Raw genomic sequence first — 23807 nt, 5'->3', positions numbered from 1 at the left:
TACGTCTATAATTAACTGTACGTCTATAATTACTACCTGTCTATAGATAACTGTACGTCTATAATTACTACCTGTCTATAGATAACCGTATGTCTATAATTACTACCTGTCTATAGATAACTGTACGTCTATAATTACTACCTGTCTATAGATAACCGTAAGTCTATAATTACTACCTGTCTATAGATAACTGTACGTATATAATTACTACCTGTCTAGATAACTGTCTATAATTTCTACCGTCTATATCTGCAGTCTATAATTACTACCTGTCTATAGATAACCGTAACTGCTTAATTACTACCTGTCTATAGATAACTGTACGCCATAATTCCATGCGCACTACTTGACTATATATACAATGTCTATAGATAACTGTACGTCTATAATTACTACCTGTCTATAGATAACATGTACGTCTATAATTACTACCTGTATCTATTTCTATTATTAATTCTACAGGGAATTTAATATCACATTTCCTTTCTATTGAGGTAAAAAATGATCAAAAGTCGAGTCTTCTTACCATTAAATACAGGACGAATAAATTGATTAATTTAACATCGATATATATCTATATATATCGATACAGAATGGGCTAAGAGACAAGAAGATGTGTTAGTATATATCATATATACACCGCCATACATTCTAAACATGTTGGAACAGTCTGTGTTTGAGTGAAATTTTGTTCTAAATTAAAATCATGGTATCAAAAATATTTCAAATTGATATGAAGACAATCACGTATGATTTCTTATCGATCTGTACGTTCAAGTCTCGGTATTTTATCTCTAGGTAAGAAGATGGGGGTCGGTACATCTATTTTAGTACCCATATGTCTGTTTTGGTGTTTGAAAACAATTACTGATGAACAATATCACCACTAAAACTGTCTGCCAAATGCTTCCAAATCACCTGTTTGTTGAATTTTGCCCTCATGGCGGCTAAAAGGATTGTCTTGGTATGTTCTGTGTGAACGAGAAGTGTATTGCGTACAGAACGCGCATATACAGACTAATCACTGACATAATCAAGTTTCAGCATCTTTTTTCAATGCATACTAAATAGAGATAAATTATAGAAAATAAACACAAATTACAAATAATTAATCATGGTTGGGAAAGTGTGTCAATGCTATATTACCTTTTGATTGCCCAACTCTAAAACAACAAAGAAATATCAATATTTCAACATAATCCAAACTTAAATTCAATTAAACTAGGGCAAAATATGAACAAAAAAGATTCAAATGAAAAATACTGGACAGGTTTATGAGGAGAATAGCACCAAGTGTTCCGGAAGACTAAGCATCTTTACGACATGTAAATCTTGATCTATCGAAGTAAACAATGACACGTTGTCAAACAGTCCCCTACAATTTTCATCAAACTGCATCATTTGAAACCACTGATTCGGGTCGCAGTGTTGTTAATATGAATGGAACATTCACAACAGGGAAATTGGAATCACTGCACTTTTCACACTTGTTGGAAGGCTATCCGTGTTGCTTTCGTGACCTGCTTGATAAGCTCTTTGATAGATTCAGCTTGATATGAAAACAAAAGTAAGAAAACAACAGGGCACAGTTAGTCCCTATAGGAATGTCACTACTCTTGTTTATCCCAGAAAATGTTGTCAACCAGACAGTAGCTCATTTAAATGATTTCATTTTCCGTAAATTTCTCCTTTGATTTGGACGTTCGGTATAGTATTTGCAACCATAAATCTGTACCGCCGTTCATCTCTTTTTTTTTGGAAAAGAAATCTCTCATGATAATAGAATCCTCATCTACAAATACAGAGATCATTCACGACCTTTTTTTCAAAACTCTGAATTTCAGAAGTGTGACCATGGCGACTGGTTAGTAAGGCAATAAACAACTATTTAGTAATATTGATCAGCGAGTGTATGCGTTTGATATTATATAGGCTGAACTACGCCTGGAGTCTCTAGGAATTACAATGATATCAGAACATGTTATTGCAGTGATACTACGGACATAAAACTGGTTTCGCGCATAGCAATACTTTTTAAATATTACATTAACTATGATTACACTGTGCCAAAGGCTAAAATGCACGCACAGATCACATACATATCAACAATATATCATGGTATTGCTTATTTGTTCATGAGTCTGCAGGGTGACACACCATAAAATTTCTGCATGATAATTGCACTATGTATTTTGGTTAATTCGTTTCCATTGATATTGATACGGAAATATAACAAGGTGTATGTTAGAATCTTCAGCAATACAACGAACTCTTTCCCTCTTAAAACCATAGTGATATATTACAAGTTACAACATTTGTATCAGATTTCGTTCCCACTTTGACATGTTTAATCCAACTGATTTCAGTTTTATTCCATGCTAGAAACCTGATTTAATTGCGTGCTCTGGGCATATTTTAAAGAGTGTAAATATTTAAAATATGACACTGCAATCCAACTAGGCCCTCCACAACATAACAATGAAAAATGCCGGAAACCTTTCTTTATATGGAAACAATGTAGCCCTAACAAAATACAAAGGTCCGACCCTGAACTGTCATGAAATGTCAGATTTAATCGTCTCAATGATATAATATTGGAATATGTTAATGCAGGTTGGATGGTGGTTGTACTTGCAGCCATTGGTCGTTATTCAACAAATGTTGCCTCGATATTTTCTGCATAAATCCTGGCTATTTATATTATGATAACTCTTTAGTATATAAAAAGAAATCAGGCATTCAGTGCAAATGATATTCTGACTCGATCTGGCACGGTAAATCTACAAGAAATCAGGCATTCAGTGCAAAGGATATTCTGACTCGATCTGGCACGGTAAATCTCGATAATACCTCCATTTGTTAAATTCATATTTTTGTATGCCATACCATACCACGGAATACCAGACAAGTACATGTAACTTTTGATATCATATGCAAATGTGAGAACATCTCTTTTGTCCATCTTTCCACCATTTAGATCTTATCTATTACATGTGTGGTTTTTTCTACATCGATTTGGCTAAAATGACCTTTCCTGTGCTGCCGGGTATATATAGATATACAATCAGTCTTACAAAGAGGAAACGTATCAGTAAGCATTCAGTATGAATAATTCTTCAAAGCCCCAATGCACGTAACATTCACCAAAACTTTAGTGTAGAATCACACTTAATTATTGAGATATTCTCTAAGATGTAGTTAAAATTAAGTTATTCAAACAATAGTTACCATGACTTTCTGCATAAAGTATTGATATATGAGCAGTTGAAACTCGCTATTTGTAAACACACCTCCATTTTAAACACGCCACCATCGAAATTACGATTGTTGCCGAACGACGTCGGAAAGTTCGTGACCTGATCCCGCGAGAGATGAGGTTTCTACTTATAGAGGAAGCACATGCAGATATGTCTACGGTAAGTTGTTGTTTACAAACATTGTTTGCGAAGACTTGGGGTATTCCTTTGATAAACATTCAGTTTTTTGGGAAATTATTGGAAGGAATAATTAGTTTAGAAACGATACGACGCACAATTATAACGTAAGAATTCAGAACTGGCCTGATGTATGATTGGAAAAAAAGGAAGCGACTGGTGAACGTCTGTACTGTGTCTGCCATGTTTACACACGCGGAATATGCGCTTGCGCAATGTTATCGCTACGAGCGGTAATGTATGAATTATTGTGGGTCCCACATTGTTTATTTTCCGATCTTTTCAATTTTTATTTAAATTGAAAACAGTCAGTTTTATTTTCTTTAATTAAAGGAAAGTATTTGTTTTGTTGCATATATTACGGGGAAAATAAGATAAAGTTTGTTTTTTTATAGTGATTTTTACGTATATTGGGGCTTTAAAAACTAATATTCAAAAGGAATTCAGTGAAAAATTTACAGACGCCCATGAAGGATAAGAGATTGGAACGACGACATTCGCTATGAAATTCTGCGAAGACTTGATTAATGTCACGTTCTTAAAATGAGAAGTATGTTAATAAAAAATGAAACCACTTAACATATATATAGGCATCGGACAAACGTTCCGTCAAATCGCTTAACGATTATTTTATAGATATTTCATAACCATATAATAGAGTATATGTAGGATATTCAGTGTACACGTACATGTACCATTGTGTTACCTCTGAAAATCACCTGGAAAGTATTTGATAGACTTAAGAAGCACCGTTAACATAATTCACTGTCGTCTAGATTAAAATGTTAATGCTCGTGTTATTGTGTCAGACAACGAGTTGTCAATCACAGGTAATCCTGTGATTAATGACAGCAACGATAATGCGTATACATGTAAGTATGTTAACACAATATTAAAACTCTTTGGTATATAGATTGAACGCAGTCAGTAAAACTCCTGTTGTGAAAAGACAACACTTCATCAAGATATTGATATTTACAGTGATTGTCGATTTATTATTGAACAAAAGGTTTTGCTCGAATACATAAATGAAAGTTCGTGTATGTATAAACGTGTTATATAATAAAATTTGGTTGCCATATGACATGCATATATACATTTATGTATATGAGAAAATGACCAGTGATGAGACCGATGTCTAGGAATGTTTAGGCATCTAAAGGTTAGGAAACTAGACAAGGGAGACGACACCCCGTCCATGGTCATTTTATACATGCCACTATGAAAGCTAGTGATTCGTGTCTAATGAATGCAGTTCTGAATTAACAAGAACAGGTTTTTACTTTGATTTAACACAACTCTCTATTTTAAATGTCTAAAAGACAATGATAATTACTAAGAGAAGTTTGCTCTATGCCCAAAAAAATGTCCCCTTTGAACCATTTATCGTTCAAATATTGCGCCAGTATTTGTACAGATAACACGTGATCCCGAAAAGAAGGGAACTCTCTGACAGGAACTTTACAAGAGAAACACATTTGTCCCATCTTAAAGATTCACCTACTTGGAATACCTATAAGAAGGATAAGTATATATCTTTGATTAGCCAAAACAGTGAAGTTAATAGTTTTCTCGTCCTGTCAACAGACAGAAATGTTTGCCATTCTATATCAAATATAATTATTGTCTTTTGAGAGGACCTGAAATGCTTTCCAGTAAAGAGATTCTAACACGCATAGCCTGGCATTATTAACTTCAATGAATTTCCGACCTTTGAGTGTCTTTCATAGCGCTATCAAGCTCTGTAGCTGTCACCCCAACAAGACTTAATTGGTGTATTGGTTTGCTCCTGGATGAATAAAGAGTCCTCGAAAACGTGACAGTATCCTGTTTTTTCTGTATGAAGACACAACAGCTGTTTTTACTCTAACCCCGTCCATTTTTGTTTTATTTATTCACATAATGTGAATGGAGGATCACTATTCCACCTATAACATACATAGATTGAAAGTCATTCTAGGTTATGTGTACCTTTCCGGTAACAATCACATCAGCAATGCATGAGTCGCCAGCCTGTTACAGTTGTTTGCGTATTCTGATCAGGTCGGTTCAGTCTACAAGGGACTGTAACGTATCCAATCTATGTTATTAAATTTGTATCAGGGGAATTTTTTCTCTATCAAACTTCTTTGTATGTGCAAAAGTTTAGATTTATAAGAAATGTAAATGGAAAGGATTTACAATATATTTGGGAATCAAAGATGAAAGAATCATGGATAAAGAGGCATTGGACCTTAAGTGGGGCTTATTCGGTATGTGTTTCTCTCTATATATAACTATATGCACAATATCATGCGACATATTTCGTTTCATCTTCGTGTTTTATTGTTTAATTCCTTCATCCACTATAGAACATGTAATGTCAGAATTATGAATGCACTTCCTGCCAATTCGTACCGTTCAAAAGCAGGCTTGGAGTAAATTGGGCAAATATGGATTCAGAAGTACCATAAAACATTCATTGTAATGTAATTTATTTGTAGAGAAAATGAAATATTTAAGCTTTCCACAGATTCATATTTTTCTTATGCTATATAAAATACTTTAATCATAAACGGTCAATGTGATGCATGCATGAGAAATGGTAAAATCTCTTATGAATGGTGATAATGTAATAGATTAAATATCACGTTTTGATCCTGACCCGTCTTTACTTTAACGTTTCATTTAGACCGACATATAATTCATATTAGCTCACTAAGTCTTAAATAAAAGTATGATGTGTGATGCATGTCGTTTAATAAAACCGTCTTAATTGAAACATTTTCCATGAATTCCTTCTATGCTTCGTGTTTTTATGTTTAGGAAGATCAGGATCTTCGATGCTGTTACAATAGTGTGGTTCTCCCATACTGAATAACCATTCTCATTGGATGATGAAGTTGGATTACACATTGATAGTCGGCCGTGCGAATGCAGTATTTCCTCATATTAAACCGTTCTAGCATTAAAGGTGATCTATTAATGGGGATTACATGTAAAAGGATGTAATGACATCTTAATCAGAAGGATATTCTTTTGCCTTCATTTCGTTCTTTATTAAATGATATATTGACATCTTGACCTGGATCAAACAGTACATTTGTTTTGTAAATATATAGTTTAATCCTCAGTACCCTTCATTTCTCCATTGATATGATTTTGAAATAAAAGATTAATATATGTATAGCCGTGCATTACAACGTTGTATCTACACTTGTGTAACATCGTCGCTACGTGAAGCTTACTATATAAAGTGTATACAATTGGTTGCGCCTTGGTAGAAGGTCTGACCATTATATATCTATACACATTGCTATTTCACGATACTTACTTACATCCTTATTAAACATTATTAAAATGTGATGTTTTTTAAAATATATGTACAGTATTTGCAAAAGAGAGAGAAGATCAGTTTAGTAATTTGCTCTCAGGAGTATTTTGCTGTCACGACACCGAAGTAGCGCCTGTTCAATCGAACTCGTCGCTCTTCTAGCGCATTGTGTAAAAAATTAATCTGTTATATGTGCTGTAAAACGTTTTGGTTATCAACTGTAAATGTTCGGCTCTACTGTATCGTCATCTAAATTAGTATCCGTATGTATTTATCACAAGGTATAATCCTACACGTGTACAGGTTACTGTGTTTGTAGGCTAATCAGTGAATAACCAAACTGCTGCAGAACGAATCGGAAAACAATGCTATCAATTAAACAACCTAGTAAGCAAAACTTCCTTTCTGTTATGTTTAGATGGAATAGAAGGAAATAAGATTAAATTATGTTCATCACACGATTACGTTGCTATGACAACCAACATACGTTCGAGAAGTACGCAATCTGGAAATCGCTGAAAAGTGACTGAGATGACATGAACGTGTCTGGTCACAATAAGTTATCACAACCCGACGCCCTTGATGATTCTATCCCCCTTATTATCACATCATCGTGTCCGCGATGGTGTTGTACCGTATATCAGAGATTGCCAGACGGCTGGACAGCTGACACAAAAGTCTGATGCTAAAAGAATATCTCATAACTACTTCAATAATTTTCTTTTCTATATACATAAGTATACACAAGAGTTACAAGAGCACGTGGCGGTCTATTAATTTATGTGTATGTCATTCATTTCGCAGTTTGTTACTTATTAATTTAATTGATACAACAAGACTTAAATATTAATATACAATAAGGTGATAGTATGTTTGTTTTTATACTGGATATTAAATCACAAATTGTAGTTTTAACAAGAGACGAAGCCGACTGCTAAAACGACAAAATTCATGATCTAATTACAAGTTTAGACATAGAAACAAGCAAACGTTTCCCATTTTGAAATAATTTGAGTTTAAAAGTGTACTAATCATCGTTAAATTAACGAAAATCAACAAAAAACAAGATTTTGTTCGAAACGGTCTACCTCATGTGTTTAGCCAATCAAAATGTTCATTTCAATCATTGATGATGTAGAAGCTCAGCCCACTTTACAGTTTAATTGTTGATAATTCGAATCAGGATGTAGATCGAGTCATATCAAAAGGGGTCTATATCTATCTCTGAATGGTAAAGGCATTTGTTCACCATAGTAGATGATAAACAGACAAACTTCAAAATGAGTCGGAATATGTCACGGAGATTATCTTAATTCTACTCTTCACATTTCGATGTCACTTTTGCGCATTGAGAGGAGATGAATGTCGATGCCGATCTCAGCTGGAAATATCGCCGCCATTTTTGAACTAGCGTTTGAGTCCAAGTATTCAGTATATAGGAGAAATTTATCCAATGAAAGCATGCGTTACATGAATTTTATTTCAGAACCTTGTCTAAGTACAAATTAAGTAAAGCACAGTCACCAACCTTGAAAACTGATAATTAGTTACAAGTATTTCAACATATACAAAAATGTGTTCTTTATGAGGGCAAAAGATTTTCTCTTCTTGATGAAACAGAGGTTCTTTAGTTCTCCTGTTGAGTTTACCAAACTAGTTAACCAAGTTTAAACTTACAATAGTTACACACAATGGGTGTTACTCAACGCCTACGCCACCAACCTACACTGACAGGATTAACTTTGACCGAACGGGCGCCTCACGCACTCACGGAAATCACAAAGCTCAAGTACATAGCTTACTATCTTTATTTGTAAAAAGAAATATATTTGGATTTGGATTTAACACCCAAGAATCAGTAAAGCTCTAGTTTGTTTGTTTTTTTTTTTTTTTTTTCCATCGCGGCGAAACATGGATATAAGCAATTGCCTATTATTTATAAATATATTCAGATAGATATACACACGACAGTAATAATACTAAAAAGAATTATTTCTAAGTCCACACGTCTATTTCTTACTGTTGTTTTATTCAAAAGATGATGTCGTCATTGTCGAATTATTCCTAGAATATCTGATCGTTTGAAGCCATCCTACAGCAGGATTACTACACAGCGACACTTATTCTACTTCCAGAAAGCCTTTTGTCTATTTTGGGTGTAGGTCAGAGTGATGCCATCAGGTCTGACAGCCACAATCAATGTCTTTTGCTTCATATGAGCAAATTAGCTAATAGTATATATCAGCCTGATCAGAACTTGTCTCATACTTCACTTGTATTGTTTGTGAGGTCGAATTTACTGACGAAAGAATATCAACTTGTCCCATTGACCAATTATGTCAGCTGTAGACATCTTAACTCGAAACAAAATCTATTCCTGTTCACACAACTAAACATTTACCTATAATTCATTCATCTGTTTGTTTTCAATACATGCGAATACAGATCTATGTTACTAAATTGAAAATTCAGTTATGACTTTAAAGTTTACTATTTCTGTCTTTACGATATCTATTGACATCGATATGTACTCAAATCAATAAATTTATGTCTAATGGGGATTGTAAACATACATATATTGGTGCTGTACAGTAACAATTTGAATTTGAAAAATTATTTCAACCAAGAACTTTTAGGTAGGCATGTGCCTAACATCAATAAGTACATCATATTTGAGTTAAGCGGGAACAGGGTGCAAAATCTATTTGGTAACATTTCAATATTTACTCACTACCTTACTTGTGATCATAGTGTCTACTGGTGGCTTTTTCGAAATAGATAACGGCGATAACCTAAATGTGACCTTCCTGTAATATCTTATATCATGTTTCTTCATTGAAAACAAAATGAAAGCACCTACCAGACACAACGGCCCGACACACGTATCGATAGGGATACCGAACATGTCTGGCTGAATGGAATGCCTTCAATCATACAACGAACGTAGCAATCGCTGATATGTTTGGAGTATTGTCTGCTGAAGATACTATGAAAGCCAGCCAAATGTGTAGGTCTTCGTGTATTTTTTCAAGTTTATACACTCAGTCAGTACTAGTAGAGTAATACTCTTCATCCACTTTTTCTTGATGTCCATTTAGTATTAATAATATTCAAAACTGACTCGGTCGCAAATCAACATTTCGAACATGAAGGATATCATGAGGATTGTAGTTTATTTGTGTCCCAAGTTTCATGCATGGAAAATATCTGGAACCGTTTTTAGAGTGTGAAACTGAAAACAGCTAATTGTGTGTTCTCACGTCTGTTGCCGAGGTATTATCCATATATAAAATACGATCGAGGTAAAAAGTCTTACCTAACGAACGCGTGATGATGTCGTGAGAAAAACAACAAATTTCTAGTATTATAGTATGTCAGCTGTATTGATATTCAGGCACTGCCTCGGATAACTTTGAGATAATGTCTACGATCTCAGGAATCGTGTGAAATTAAAATGGTAACAAGAAAACCACCGTAACAAAAACAACTTCTATAGTACATATGTATAAATGTTCATGTAGTCACCAAAGAGCGCTTGTTTCACTATGTTGGTCCAAAGAGCGCTTATTTCACTATGCTGGTCCAAAGAGTGCTTATTTCGAATGTCGGGCGTTCTTTTCCCAAGATTAAAGAATTGAATGAGTTCTTAGTACCTCTCTGGTCCTAACTTGTAAACTCTCAAAGTTTCGAATAGTGATCTTTAACGTTTTTTAAGTGATAATCCTTGAACACTCTTACCTGTTATTTAGCCCATATGTTTTTAATGAAACATTTTCTAAACACTGCTATGGTACAAGTTGTACCGAAATTTATGCCGTTCTCTGAGGTATTTAAGACCTGCTATTTGGAAAATACACATCAGATTGGACAAAAAGACGAGTTTCATTTTATCAAGGCCCAGAGAGGCAATTCGGCGGTGTAAATAGGGCGGGCGATGAAAGATGGTGACAGCTGACAGATCTGTAGGGAGAGCAGAGCAGGAAAATTACATTTCCATACATCACATCAAACCTGTCTATCAAAGCAGTTGCTCTTAGCGGTTGATCAATCAAAATTCACTCATACAATAGTTGAGTCTTTAATTAGTGTTGAGGAATTTAAAGAATGCATATTTACTATGATTTCTAGTTTGTTTTAGTTTTTTGTTTCCCATTCATCACATAAATTCCTCCAGCGTACTCGATGGCTCCTTGTTCTGGTATTTTAAAAGACAATGCTTCAGCCCGCCCTAATGTACCAGAAGGCAAGGGTTCATTTACCTGTAACCATACCTGACTGCTTCACTCAACTCAGTTGTATCTGTAACATTGATATTGTTTATCTTGTGGTGTATTTTATCCCACAGCTAATTACGTCCTAGTTCAACACCCTTTTATACCTAACAAAACAGCTGCAGACGGAAAGCATGCTAGTAACCGAATTAAATTAATTTGTGATCGTCTTTATTTATGATAGTCTCTTGCCTCTCAATCAAAACAAATCAATTTGATAAATGAACATATTTCATAATAAAACACTGTGATAACAAATATCAATTTATATAAGACTTTTATTGTTTTACTGTCTGAATTTACCACGTTTCTCTACACTGCACGCTGCCACCTGGCCGTGAAATGAAACTTTATTATGAAGCTTGCTATATACAGTGGGTACAATTGGTTATGCAAGGGTACATAAGGTTGTCATTATAAAAACAGTTTAATTCCCGATATTTGCTTATTTTTCATAAACGTAGTTTAAATGTGAAAAGACGTATACAACAGGGGGTATATTTCCTAATACTGTAGTATGTTTAAACATATTCATATGGGGGTTTACTGTAAAACTTTCAAGCGTTAGATGTTATAGATATCGTATTTAATTAATATATCGCCTGCAGTTATTTCGTTCTTTTTCCGTGCAGTCAAAAATGGTCAGATTTTTTTTATATTCACTGTACCAGTTATATAACGTACTAATATTTAAGATATTTCAACATGTTCACATGTCAACAATTTGTAGTAGATATGATATCTTTTTCAACAGTTATCGCGGGAACTGCGCCATTTTTGAGATTTTGTGACTACTATCAAGAATACATCTTAGCAGTATAAAACATTTCCTGGAATTCTAAGTCGACCGAAATTGAAATCAGTTAAAAAAAGGGGTATAGCGGAATTAAAAAAATCCATGATCACTATAGAAACAAAGACTCACCGAATTCCTTATTTGTGTAAATACTTTATAATGATATCATAAACTAGACATGTGATGAATGCTTGGCGTTGTAATTAACAATAGGAACTACCACGTAAAGTAATTGAGGTTTACAATGGAGGCAGTGCATACCCCCCCCCCCCCCACCCCCGTTATAAAACAAGCAATAAATCATTCTTCCACCTGTCATTACGTACAGAGTATAATTGCAATATTCTCGAGCTTCAGTGAATTTTATGTTGTCTTTGAAGAGAATGTATTTGGAAACAGTGATCTAGTTTTTCGGAGACGCCGCTTTCTTTCTGTATCCTATCTCATTTCTAACCTTGAATTATACGTATAGCTATCAAGGAATTATCCTGTCTTATTTCACGATTCAGAAAATCTGTTATTCAAGCATAAACAATATACATCTGTCGGTAGCTGTTGTATGACACCAATATTCACACTACATTTTTTTTCTCATTTTGAAAGAAAAGTAGATCAATGACTGTAATTTTGTTTCTCTTGTTGCTGTGAATACGTGTCAGGGTGAACTCGACCGTTCGGAACACGTCGGATCACACTTGTGTAGGGACAACCTTTTGCGGGCAATATAGATAGATGTGTTGCTTTTGTGGTTAATCAGAATGAATACAGGATACGCTAGCCAGCAGAATCGTCCATGTATTACGAAAATATGTATATGTAACACTACAGGTTATTGTTTCAATTAAGAGACTAAACAACCATAATAAACCGAGTTTGTGCAAACGGTATATTCCATTGTGAAGGACAATATATTAATCTTATATAAACATAACGTACTAATTCTCATCTGAAAAATAATCCAGTTAACACACAAATAAACAGCAAAAATAAACATATTTCTTAAAAACACAATAACGTCGATGCGACTTGGAAAAGGAAATAAATACTTTAGTGAACAGTTTCGAACATGGTAACCTTCAGCCCTACAAATTGTTAGTTTCTTTGCCATTCATAGAACATTTCTTATTTTATTGACTAATATAATGACGAGGTTTGTTGTTTTTATGTTTTTTTGTTGTTTTTGGTTGTATTAGAAACACAATTGATAATAATGTTTACAGCGTAATATGCACTCAGACATTTGACACATTCGGGTAAACAACCTTCAGACTAACCTACAACCTGAGCAACACATGGTATATGGTAGATGTCTAATGTTACTCTTTCAGAGCATCTGAGGTTTATTTACTTACATTTTCCTTGTGTTTTTTTCATGGTCTCCTGTAAATTTTTCTTTTGTTAATATTTGTCCTAGATTTATTGAATTTGAGTTTAGATAATGATCATGTTGTATTTTTTTCCCGTCTGAATCGTAACTTGGAGTGCCTCATCATGTTGTCGATCCAAGGTAAGAAAGTTCGGGTGAGATGGTTTTTTTGTTACAGATCGTTTTTGGTCCAATATTATCGTCCTTTAACTCTCACAATCACCTACATACTATTGACACCATTTTATTTGCTAAACGGAAAAGCAAAACATGCATCTGATTTTTTTTAGAATAATTTTGAATTAGATATTTTGAAGAGTGTACAAGACACACAAGTGGAAAGGACATGCCATTCTGATATTAAGAATTTGATACAGAGGAGCCTCCTTGAAAGTATTGTGTGTATGTTTCCATTTTGATCGGTAATAAGTCATCACTTACCTGTTAGTATGCTACCATTATGTTGTATGAACATTCCATCCTGTAAGTATTCCGAATGTATCATGTTGAGTAACAGTTAATGTACTTAAATGCATATTCTAAAATAAAGGTTATGTAACGTATTTTATTGCACATTTTCATTACCAAACCCCCAATGTACTTATGAATTGTCAAGTCATTGCCATGACAGTCTTTCTGACGCTAGCCCAAATATGATAGCCACCTTTCCTGTCGCGGGAGAAAATCGACCTCGACATTAGAGAAATTTATGATTAAGGCATGCTGAAATGTGACATTGAAATACCTCGTGGAGAGTACCATGTTCATGATCTTTGTAACATATCCAGATTCACTTCAAGTGGGTCTGTTGGCAACATCAGACTGCCGATAAATTAAAAAATCGACTTCGTTTTGAAATATCGCAACTTAATAATAGGATGTGTCTCATGGTAATGTATTTTACCTTTACTGAATTTGTGTATCCATAAGTCTCGATCTCGATTTGAAACAAACCCTCTAACAATTTATTATGTCTCACATTATTTGCCGAAGCCTCTCCACGATGTCCGTTTTTTTCCCTATCGACCTACATCAGCAAACGCATACCTTTGCCTTTGAGAGACAGACCTAATGAATTTAGGGTTTGTACACTCATTACAAAGAATAATCATTATAACAATAATTGAGACAGATATTCCACGCAGAGAAACATTCTAAGCTTTTTGTCATCTGCCTTCATCAATAGTAGGAAGCATTTGATTGGCTAAGAACATTGTGTAGATGTTTGTTTTCATCGAAGAACATCGGTATTGAGATAATTACTTTAGTATTTCTTTCAGTATAAGTATAGCAGATATTTGTTCTTATACTGGAGAATAGATAATGAATTTGGCCGTTTTAACACTCTTTAAAAATGCATCGTTCAATATCCAGTATATGCACAAAAAAGCGCAGTATCCTGTGAATACATATTGACACATAGGAATAATTACCTTTAAGGATACAACTTCTGATTAAAACAAGGGCATAGTTGGAACTGATGATTATCCCCGAAAAAAAATATTCGAAACAAAATTTTAACAAAGGACAACAGCTTTTTAAAACAGGATTTCAGACATTGAATTTGGTACACGCTCCATCCTCTTAGGGTGATCATTGTTATCGCCAAATTGCATTATCCAAGTCTAAATGAACGCAAAGTTATGCTACAGAGATGAAATTTAAACAAAGGCCTTTAACTCTGTAACTGTTGCTGACCATGAATTCGATGCACTTCACACCCACTTCGTATAAACACTGTATACACCAACTCTCATTATCCTAGTTTTCAATACAAGTAAAGTTATACCCCGAACACGAAATGACAGTCGAACGGACGGATGGACAAAGAGGCGACTATATGTTTTCCCAAAAATGTTCGAGGAACACAAAACCAATAAAAATGGTGTGTTGTTGCTATCACTAATATAAGACATTAAAGGTAAAATATGTTTTTTCTCCTTTTCTACACAACCGTTCTATTTCATCTTCTTAAATCGTAGTTTTTGTTCCCAAACTATCAAATATAACTGAAACACATGCATCTTTCATCCAGTGTCCCATTCATTGAGAATTATAACAGAATTATCAATATCTGTGTATTATCCATCATATACATATGTAGTCGCTACATCTCAACATCATCTACATCATTAACTTGGTTCAGCAGATCTAGTGTAATAAGTGACTAGCCATGCTCTAGACTCTGCCCCCTCGCATGTCTTACTGTGTCTTACATTTAATTTCCGCCACTACCGAGAGGCTCAGTGTTTTAATTGATGGGGTTCACTTTGGTTTCGGGCGACCTTACGTTGTTAGCAACAGGAGATCTTTGGGGGATAATTGTGTTGACAGTCGACGAGGAGTTGTTGTCAGTGGGCATTATACTCCGTCAGCTGCCGTCAAGCGGACAATGTAATAGTTTAATTCCGAGGTAGGTCGATAACGAACACGGGATCATAAGACTAACTGAAAGGGATGAGCTCGACGACAATGCATGCGAGTGTTCAAATCGCAAAAATGTATAGTTTTTGTAAAGGATTTCAGGACATGAAGGAAATTTATCGATATTCATGCACAAGGGATATTGGGAGTATTCGATATGTCTTACATTCCGGAAGTCGAGGAAATTGTGAAATAAAGACTTATCTGTACCTAAGCAGCTGAACTAAGTAGGTAAAACAAAAGGCACAGGAGACATGTATCATGTCGCAATATAGATACTTCATCGCAGAATATTCTTGATCTTTAAGGATTGTTACAAAATGTTCTGATTTCGGGTATGCTTTTCAGCACAACGGGAACATTTTATTTTTCACATGGAGATTTACTTAGAACACTATGTTTTAATCAATATAAAATCATTTAGAAAAGAAAAGAAAGATCAAACAAAATCTTTAATCCATGTTTCCAACAATTACTTGATTTGGAGATCAATATCTATGATGCATCGCACCTGTCACTCAAATGGAAATTGGGCAGAATAGCTGTTGAGTAAAATCCATTTCCTTTCTGTTGCTGATAAACCGAGTGCAACATTTCGCGTTGATGTATATTTAAGTAAATACCTGTTCAGAGAATTACCCTGTATCATACATTTCACGTGTAAATGGATTACGTCTACTTTTACATTAGATTTGGTGTTGACGAATATAATTTGTAGGTACAATATAAATAGAAACATGATGGCGTATTACATGTATATGTCTAACTCTATCATATTTTTGTGTTTGATTGTGAACATTTTGTCCGTGTGATACACGTGATGTTCACGATGTTATGATAGTATTCTGGCTTTTCTCAGCCAAACTGGGCAGATATTACTTTCCCCCATTCTATGTGATCGGATAGCGATTTCTTCATTAGCTCGTCCAATCGTTCCTGATCACAACGGTTTTAATTTTAATTTTGTTTTCAAAATACAAGATAAACCGAGTATAACTATTTTGATATCACACCCATCATCAGCTTTCGACCAGACATCAGCTCCTTTGCTTTATATCTGGGTCTGATAAACAATTTGATATCATCTGAATCACACAAGGATATAGGTAAGATCAGTGTGTTGATTTTTATTCGGTTTCCAAAAGGCGGAGCAATTAAACACTCGTGACGCCATAATGGAAACACTATTTCTTTCCGGGATGCTGCAGTAATAATCATGCATTTAGTTAGTCATGTGACGCAAATACACGTGACAAAATGTACATGAAATTATATGTATATTTACTGTTGATCTAACGAGAAACATGGTGCGTGAGGAACAGAAATATTGATAAACACGAAAATAGAGTCATCTAATAGTCTTCCGGTGATAACAGCTATTCAACACTATTAGTTACATGTAGTCGGGGCTTTAAAGATTAAGACACCTGAATTTACACCTGCACGTCACTTCGGTGTGATAGTTTAAGGACATAAATGTCGAAAGTACAATGAATGATATCCAGCACGCTGTAATGAAATTACGACATCAGTGTCGATAATATTCAAAGTAAATGGCGTATATATCTGATTTGAAAGATGATACTCGGTTATTGATTTTCAATAATTTTGGTCGAATCCAGTTATAGTTTACATAAGACATCAAACGTGTGAATGGAGTAGAGAAGTGATCATTTGGTTTGTTATGGTTACAAGGTACAGAAAAGACAGTTCGATACTTTAAACTGTCTTAGAGTCAGGGATATAAGTTTAAAGAGACACCCAACTACCAGTATGATGAAGCGTCACTGACAATGACAGTGTATCTGGGACATCAGTTGATGGAGACACCCAACTACCAGTATGATGAAGCGTCACTGACAATGACAGTGTATCTGGGACATCAGTTGTTGGAGACACCCAACTACCAGTATGACGAAGTGTCACTGACAATGACAGTGTATTTGAGACACCAGTTTATAGAGACTTCCGGCTACCAGTATGACGAAGTGTCACTGACAATGACAGTGTATTTGAGACACCAGTTTATAGAGACACCCGGCTACCAGTTTGACGAAGTGTCACTGACAATGACGATGTAACTGGGACACCAGTTTATAGTGACAACCCGGCTACCAGTATGACGAAGTGTCACTGACAATGACGATGTAGCTTGGACACCAGTTTATAGTGACAACCCGGCTACCAGTATGACGAAGTGTCACTGACAATGAGAGTGTACCTGGGACATCAGTTTATGCAGACACCCGGCTAGACCCGGTAGTCACTGACAATGAGAGTGTATCTGGGACATCAGTTTATGCAGACACCCGGCTAGACCCGGTAGTCACTGACAGTGGAATTTTGTGTCAGGGACGTAAATATCTCGAGACAACTGGTCACCACTAAAACAAAATGGCAGCATACGGCTGTCGTACAGTTTACGTGTAGCATGTACCATGCATTGAATTACGTTTTTCCCGTGGATGCGATCCCCTTTAATGAACCGTAAGCCACTGCATTTGCCATAAGCCGTGTAGATTAGGCTTACGATATACATAACGCCCATCCTCTATGAATTTATATTAATATTTATAGCCGCATGTGGTCTCCACTCTGTGGAATGACACGTGTATGTTTCCACTGCTAGTGTCGTGTTTAGGGCAGACAGACAGCAAATCCCCAGGGCGGACCCTGGTTTGTTCTAGCGGGTAATGTAAAGCTTATAAACAGGTGGCTTTACGACTCTCTCTGGAGATTCCAGCATGTCTTCATTCACCTTCATTCACTGGATTATTCGTGTAGTTGTTCATGAAAAGTGGAATCCAAATGTATTTTTTATCTGTTATATACAGGTCCGTAAAGTCCCGTCATTTCAAACATTGGCTTTTAATCTTACAGAATAAATTCAATCGAATTGAGAAGCTAATGTCAACTACATGTTTTCTGGATAAAACTACTGTTATATTGTGAACGTTCTTCCTGTAGTTTGTCTGACGGCTCCTTAGCATCTAACCTATTTCGTACCAGGATGTTAAGTTCATCAAGGTAACACTGAGAAATATTATATTATTAAAGTGAAAAAATGCATTTCAAAGAACGTCGAAAAAAATGTGAATATACTTTTCAAAGAATAATCTTTGATTTTCAACCTCACAAGTCAAAAGATGCCGGCGATCTTATCTTGGTGTTACTTGAATTACGCTTACCCGGCACAGAATTATGTGATCACGGATTGAAATTTAAACGCACAATTCTTATGGTTATGACTTAATAGCGATCACAGGCACATTAAAACTGACGGTGATTATACAAATAATTTGTAATTCGACAGTTTTTTGAAATAACACTGAAATCTCATTAATTAATGTTTCTATCATAAAGTTTCATACCTCAGATAGTGGCGAGTGGTGTGCAAAAAAAAAAAATACAAATACAAATATACAGGTACATGTATATAGGTGTCTGGTACACACCCGTACCGGAAACCGGAAACACAATACTTCAAAATGTACTCATCTGATGTTTTGACCGGAAGTAAGACATAAATAAATTTTGAATGAATTCCGACATGATATTTTGTACTTTTACCTTTTCATATATTTGTCATTTACAATTGCACTTAGTAGTTGAAAGCAGGTGATTAATATGACGTTTTAAAAACATTACGCTCGTGGACTATTTTTTTTGACGTAGTTGACGGCGTGATTCGGTTAATAGCGTTGCTAAGGTACTTCTCTTTAAGTAAAACTCTGAAAGTTATGGCTAGATTCCATGCATAGATTTTGCATGGGTTAACATAAATTTCAAATACGTGATTTCCGACTTTGTAACCACATTCCCAGAGTTTTAAAACCCGAAACAAATATTTCAACTGATTTCTTGATCTAAGAAAAACTGGTTATTGGGTGAAAATTGCAAAACACAAACGCAGAAGTAGCCTCGAAAATCTCTATAAATACTGAAAGTCTTTAAAATTCTTAATTCTGGAAGATCGTCACAAAAAAGAGATTTATGTCTTTTTGGAACATTTTCAGTTTTTGTTGCTATGCAGTTTAAAACTCGTTAAATGAAATGAAAACTTAGCATTTTCACATGATATCTTTCTCATTATCCAAGATCCAAGTACCATAGCCTTACTTCGGAATGACAAACGAGAATTTATTTCAAAACCGGCTGCTGCAAAAATACAAGAGAACGTCTGTACTTCAGGTAAAAAATAAGAACAAAAAAAAATTATTTCCTGTTACAAACATTCTGACGATTCAGTTTTTGTTTTTAGTCCACTTTCTAAAAATCATCATCAAAAATTCCATAAAAAATATTCATATAATTTTCATATATAATGAGTGTCATTTTGTACACTAAGGCTGGTCACGTGTGTTACTTTGTAAGCATTACATTTTAGATAACGAGTGTATATAACTATTCAGGATGTATGTGGTAGATATACATGTGTTAAACTTATATACCGATGACTTAATTAGGAAATGTACTAAGTTGTACTCGTATATATTTAGAAAATAAATTAACCCGTTTCCACACTTATCGATAAATATTTTCTAGATTGATATCAATCACAATAGAATCCGACATCTGTACGATAGAACCGCCCAACGTGCGCACAGATATACGACATCTTATTTCGTCCAGTTTTCCTATCGTGCGTATATAGGGCAGACGTCATGCGCACATCGTGTGGTGTTGTGCGATCCCACAAATGTCAAATGAATTGCATCTGTTTCTCTCATTTTACTCTGCACCAGTGCTTTCTTTATCGCTGTCCCCCTCATTACTACCTCTACACCTTTTACAAATTCCCCATCGTAAAACCCTACTAACCCTTTTTTATCTCCTGCCCGCTCCCCTTTATCATATTCGCTGTAACTTTCCATCACAATTAATCATTCCCTCTAGTACTTCCCCTTTACATGTTTCTTTCCCCACTACCTTATTCTATATAACCCCATCCCCCTTATATTCTCCATTTTCTCTTCAGTTCTCTACGCTTGCCATCTTTTTTCTGTTCTATAATCAACGCCATCCCTTTACTCTTTCCTCAGTACTAACTAGCCTTCCCCACTTCCCTGCTATTCCTGTCGTTCACGATACATATGATTAATTATCAATATATTTATATCTTTCTCTACTTACGCCTTACATTCTGTCGCTCCCCTCTCCCTATTTCTCCTCTTTACTAATCCTTGACATTTTCCTCGTCCATTTCACGATAAAACTTCCAACCTTCCTCCTTCTCCCAACCCTCTGATGATTTTAATTATGTCGACGTGTTGGTATTTTCTTGATGTTTTACGTTCAATTAAACCCTGTTCCCTGTATAAAATGCAATCAACCCGTGCTCATGTCCTCCGTCAACACGCCCACTTATTGTGACTTATCTCGCTATCTCGGTCTTTGTTTACTTTAAGATATCTCTACAAAGCCTATAATATGATTTCCTTCGTTCTTGAAACAACATGGCCGCCATTTATATGTTTTGGACGTAAATATACTTTACGTTATTTGTTTGAGGTAGTTACATATAGGCGTTCAGCATTTGCATGGTATTGATGCCGTACAGGGCGATATTACTTTGAGCGGGGGCACTGATGACAAGCTCTGATAAGTGAAACCTAATGCTAATGAACTAGGGCAATGGACACGAGAAAGGATTCGGAGAAGGCGTTAAAATTGACGCAGTGAGAATAACTGGTCACAATATCCTCTTGTACATAAATACAGATTACTTTCTCTGATTGAAAACAAGCCAAGACAGATTGGCGCTTTTGTAACATTTAGATGGCATGAAGTTTTGATGAATTACTGACGATACAGCAACAGAAAGCAAATGTGAGTACATGTCGTACAAAAAATGACCTTATGTATCCAATGTTATGTATTCAATACAGTTTAAAGAAACTATGCTGTTCTGGTAGAAATACGCTATATCGTTATTTCTATTCCACCGTTGAATCTATTGCGAGTTTCAACAATGATATATTTAACTAACATATAGAATAGAAATTCTTATAGCCCAATCAGTAGAGGATTAGAGTGTGACATTTCGATAGATTCACGGTCAGCTTCATTAGACAAATAACAAGTGTGGAGCGTAGTAGCGCTAACTGTTCTGTGGAATGATCTGTAAGTGCCGATTTTCGTTAAGGTCGACCCCGAATCTCCTGTCTGTTTCTCCCTGAAACGACGAGTTGCAGTTCATGCAGTGTTATGCACGCATTCTGCGACGTTCTCTTTTGGTATTTTATCCTAAGGATGACCAAAGTCGTTTTGGAAATTCTTGCTACAATACTATGTCCACGGTAAATCCCGTGGCAATCCTATTATGTAATGGATGGTTATTTCTCCTTCGTTCTTTTCTTGGTGTTTTCGGCTTTAAGTCCTTTTTGCTTTTATCAATCCCATGTTCACTCTCTGGATTGCTCAATTTCCTGGTATCTACATGCCTTCATGGATGTAATTTCGGTCTTGGTTCGTGTCTTGTTCTTTTTTGATAATCGTTTCACATCTGTTGAGTAAGGTTCTTAAAACGCCTATTTTCTATTTAAGGGTAGGAAGTTGAGGTACTGGTCCGTGTGTATCTTTTTTCTAAGGACCAATATCTTGATAGTACCGAAAATGTTCCGAAAGTAACTCATTGATATTTGATAACAGCAACAAAATAAAAGCAATGTTGATATTAATTAGCCTCATTATAGATGAATAATAGTAATGATGCACAGGGACAAGATTTTCGTACGTTTTACCATATACCAAATATTTTACCTTGTACCAAATATTTTACCTTGTACCAAACATTTTACTTTATACCAATCGTTTTACCTTATACCAAACATATGACCTTAAACCAAACATTTTACCTTATACCAAACATCTGACCTTAAACCAAACATTTTACCTTAAACCAAACATTTTACCTTAAACCAAACATCTGACCTTAAACCAAACATTTTACCTTAAACCAAACATCTGACCTTAAACCAAACATTTTACCTTAAACCAAACATTTTACCTTAAACCAAACATTTTACCTTAAACCAAACATTTTACCTTAAACCAAACATTTTACCTTATACCAAACATCTGACCTTAAACCAAACATTTTACCTTATACCAAACATCTGACCTTAAACCAAACATTTTACCTTAAACCAAACATTTTACCTTATACCAAACATCTGACCTTAAACCAAACATTTTACCTTAAACCAAACATTTTACCTTAAACCAAACATTTTACCTTAAACCAAACATTTTACCTTAAACCAAACATTTTACCTTAAACCAAACATTTTACCTTAAACCAAACATTTTACCTTATACCAAACATATGACCTTAAACCAAACATTTTACCTTATACCAAACATCTGACCTTAAACCAAACATTTTACCTTAAACCAAACATTTTACCTTATACCAAACATCTGACCTAAACCAAACATTTTACCTTATACCAAACATTTTACGGAGTTTGATTACTTTTAAATGTGTACTTGCAATACACTTGAGAACACGTTTTTCCCTAATTACTCTAGACCAATTTCAATAGCTCAGTACATATGTGAGGTAACTTTCCTAATAGGACATACGTCTATAATTGCAATAGTTATCGCGGCTCACGACTTATGGATTCCAGACACTTGTTATATGTTGATTATCTTTGTAATGGAGTTATTCCGTTCTTTGTTGTCTTTTTCTATCAATCAGCACATATTTGCAATGTCCGAATCCGCATTAAAATACTGTATGGCTAAACCAGGAAGGCAAAGATACACATCTTTACTTCGTCTGAATTAGGGATAACGATCACGCTCAAATACCATATAGCGTGAAATGTACCTGAAGTGTTCTCTAGATTATTGATTTGGCTACACTTGACAACATAATCCCAAACTGTCATGGGTCAGAAGGAGTACGGCCGGAGTAACAGCTAAACGATAATGACCAATATCCATAAGGTTAGGAAACAATTGAAAGTCAATTAAAACACAGATACATAATTCATACCAAGAGAAATCGTCTATATATGCTAATGACCAATTTGTCCGTGATTTCGATATTATGGAAATATTCTGATTGTCGGAGCGACGAAAATAACCATGGTACGTCAAAAGTGCATGTATGGGCACATTTAACCTTGCGAGATTATAGATTCATGAGTCTGGCACTAACAAGTGATGTCACGTGTCCTAATAAGGGCGCGTC

This window comes from Ylistrum balloti, unplaced genomic scaffold (assembly GCF_031769215.1).
Source record: "Ylistrum balloti isolate Yb309-2 unplaced genomic scaffold, AGI_CSIRO_Ybal_v1 Utg370906, whole genome shotgun sequence".
Taxonomy (NCBI): Eukaryota; Metazoa; Mollusca; class Bivalvia; order Pectinida; family Pectinidae; genus Ylistrum; species Ylistrum balloti.
Note: the sequence above shows the minus strand (reverse complement) of the source record.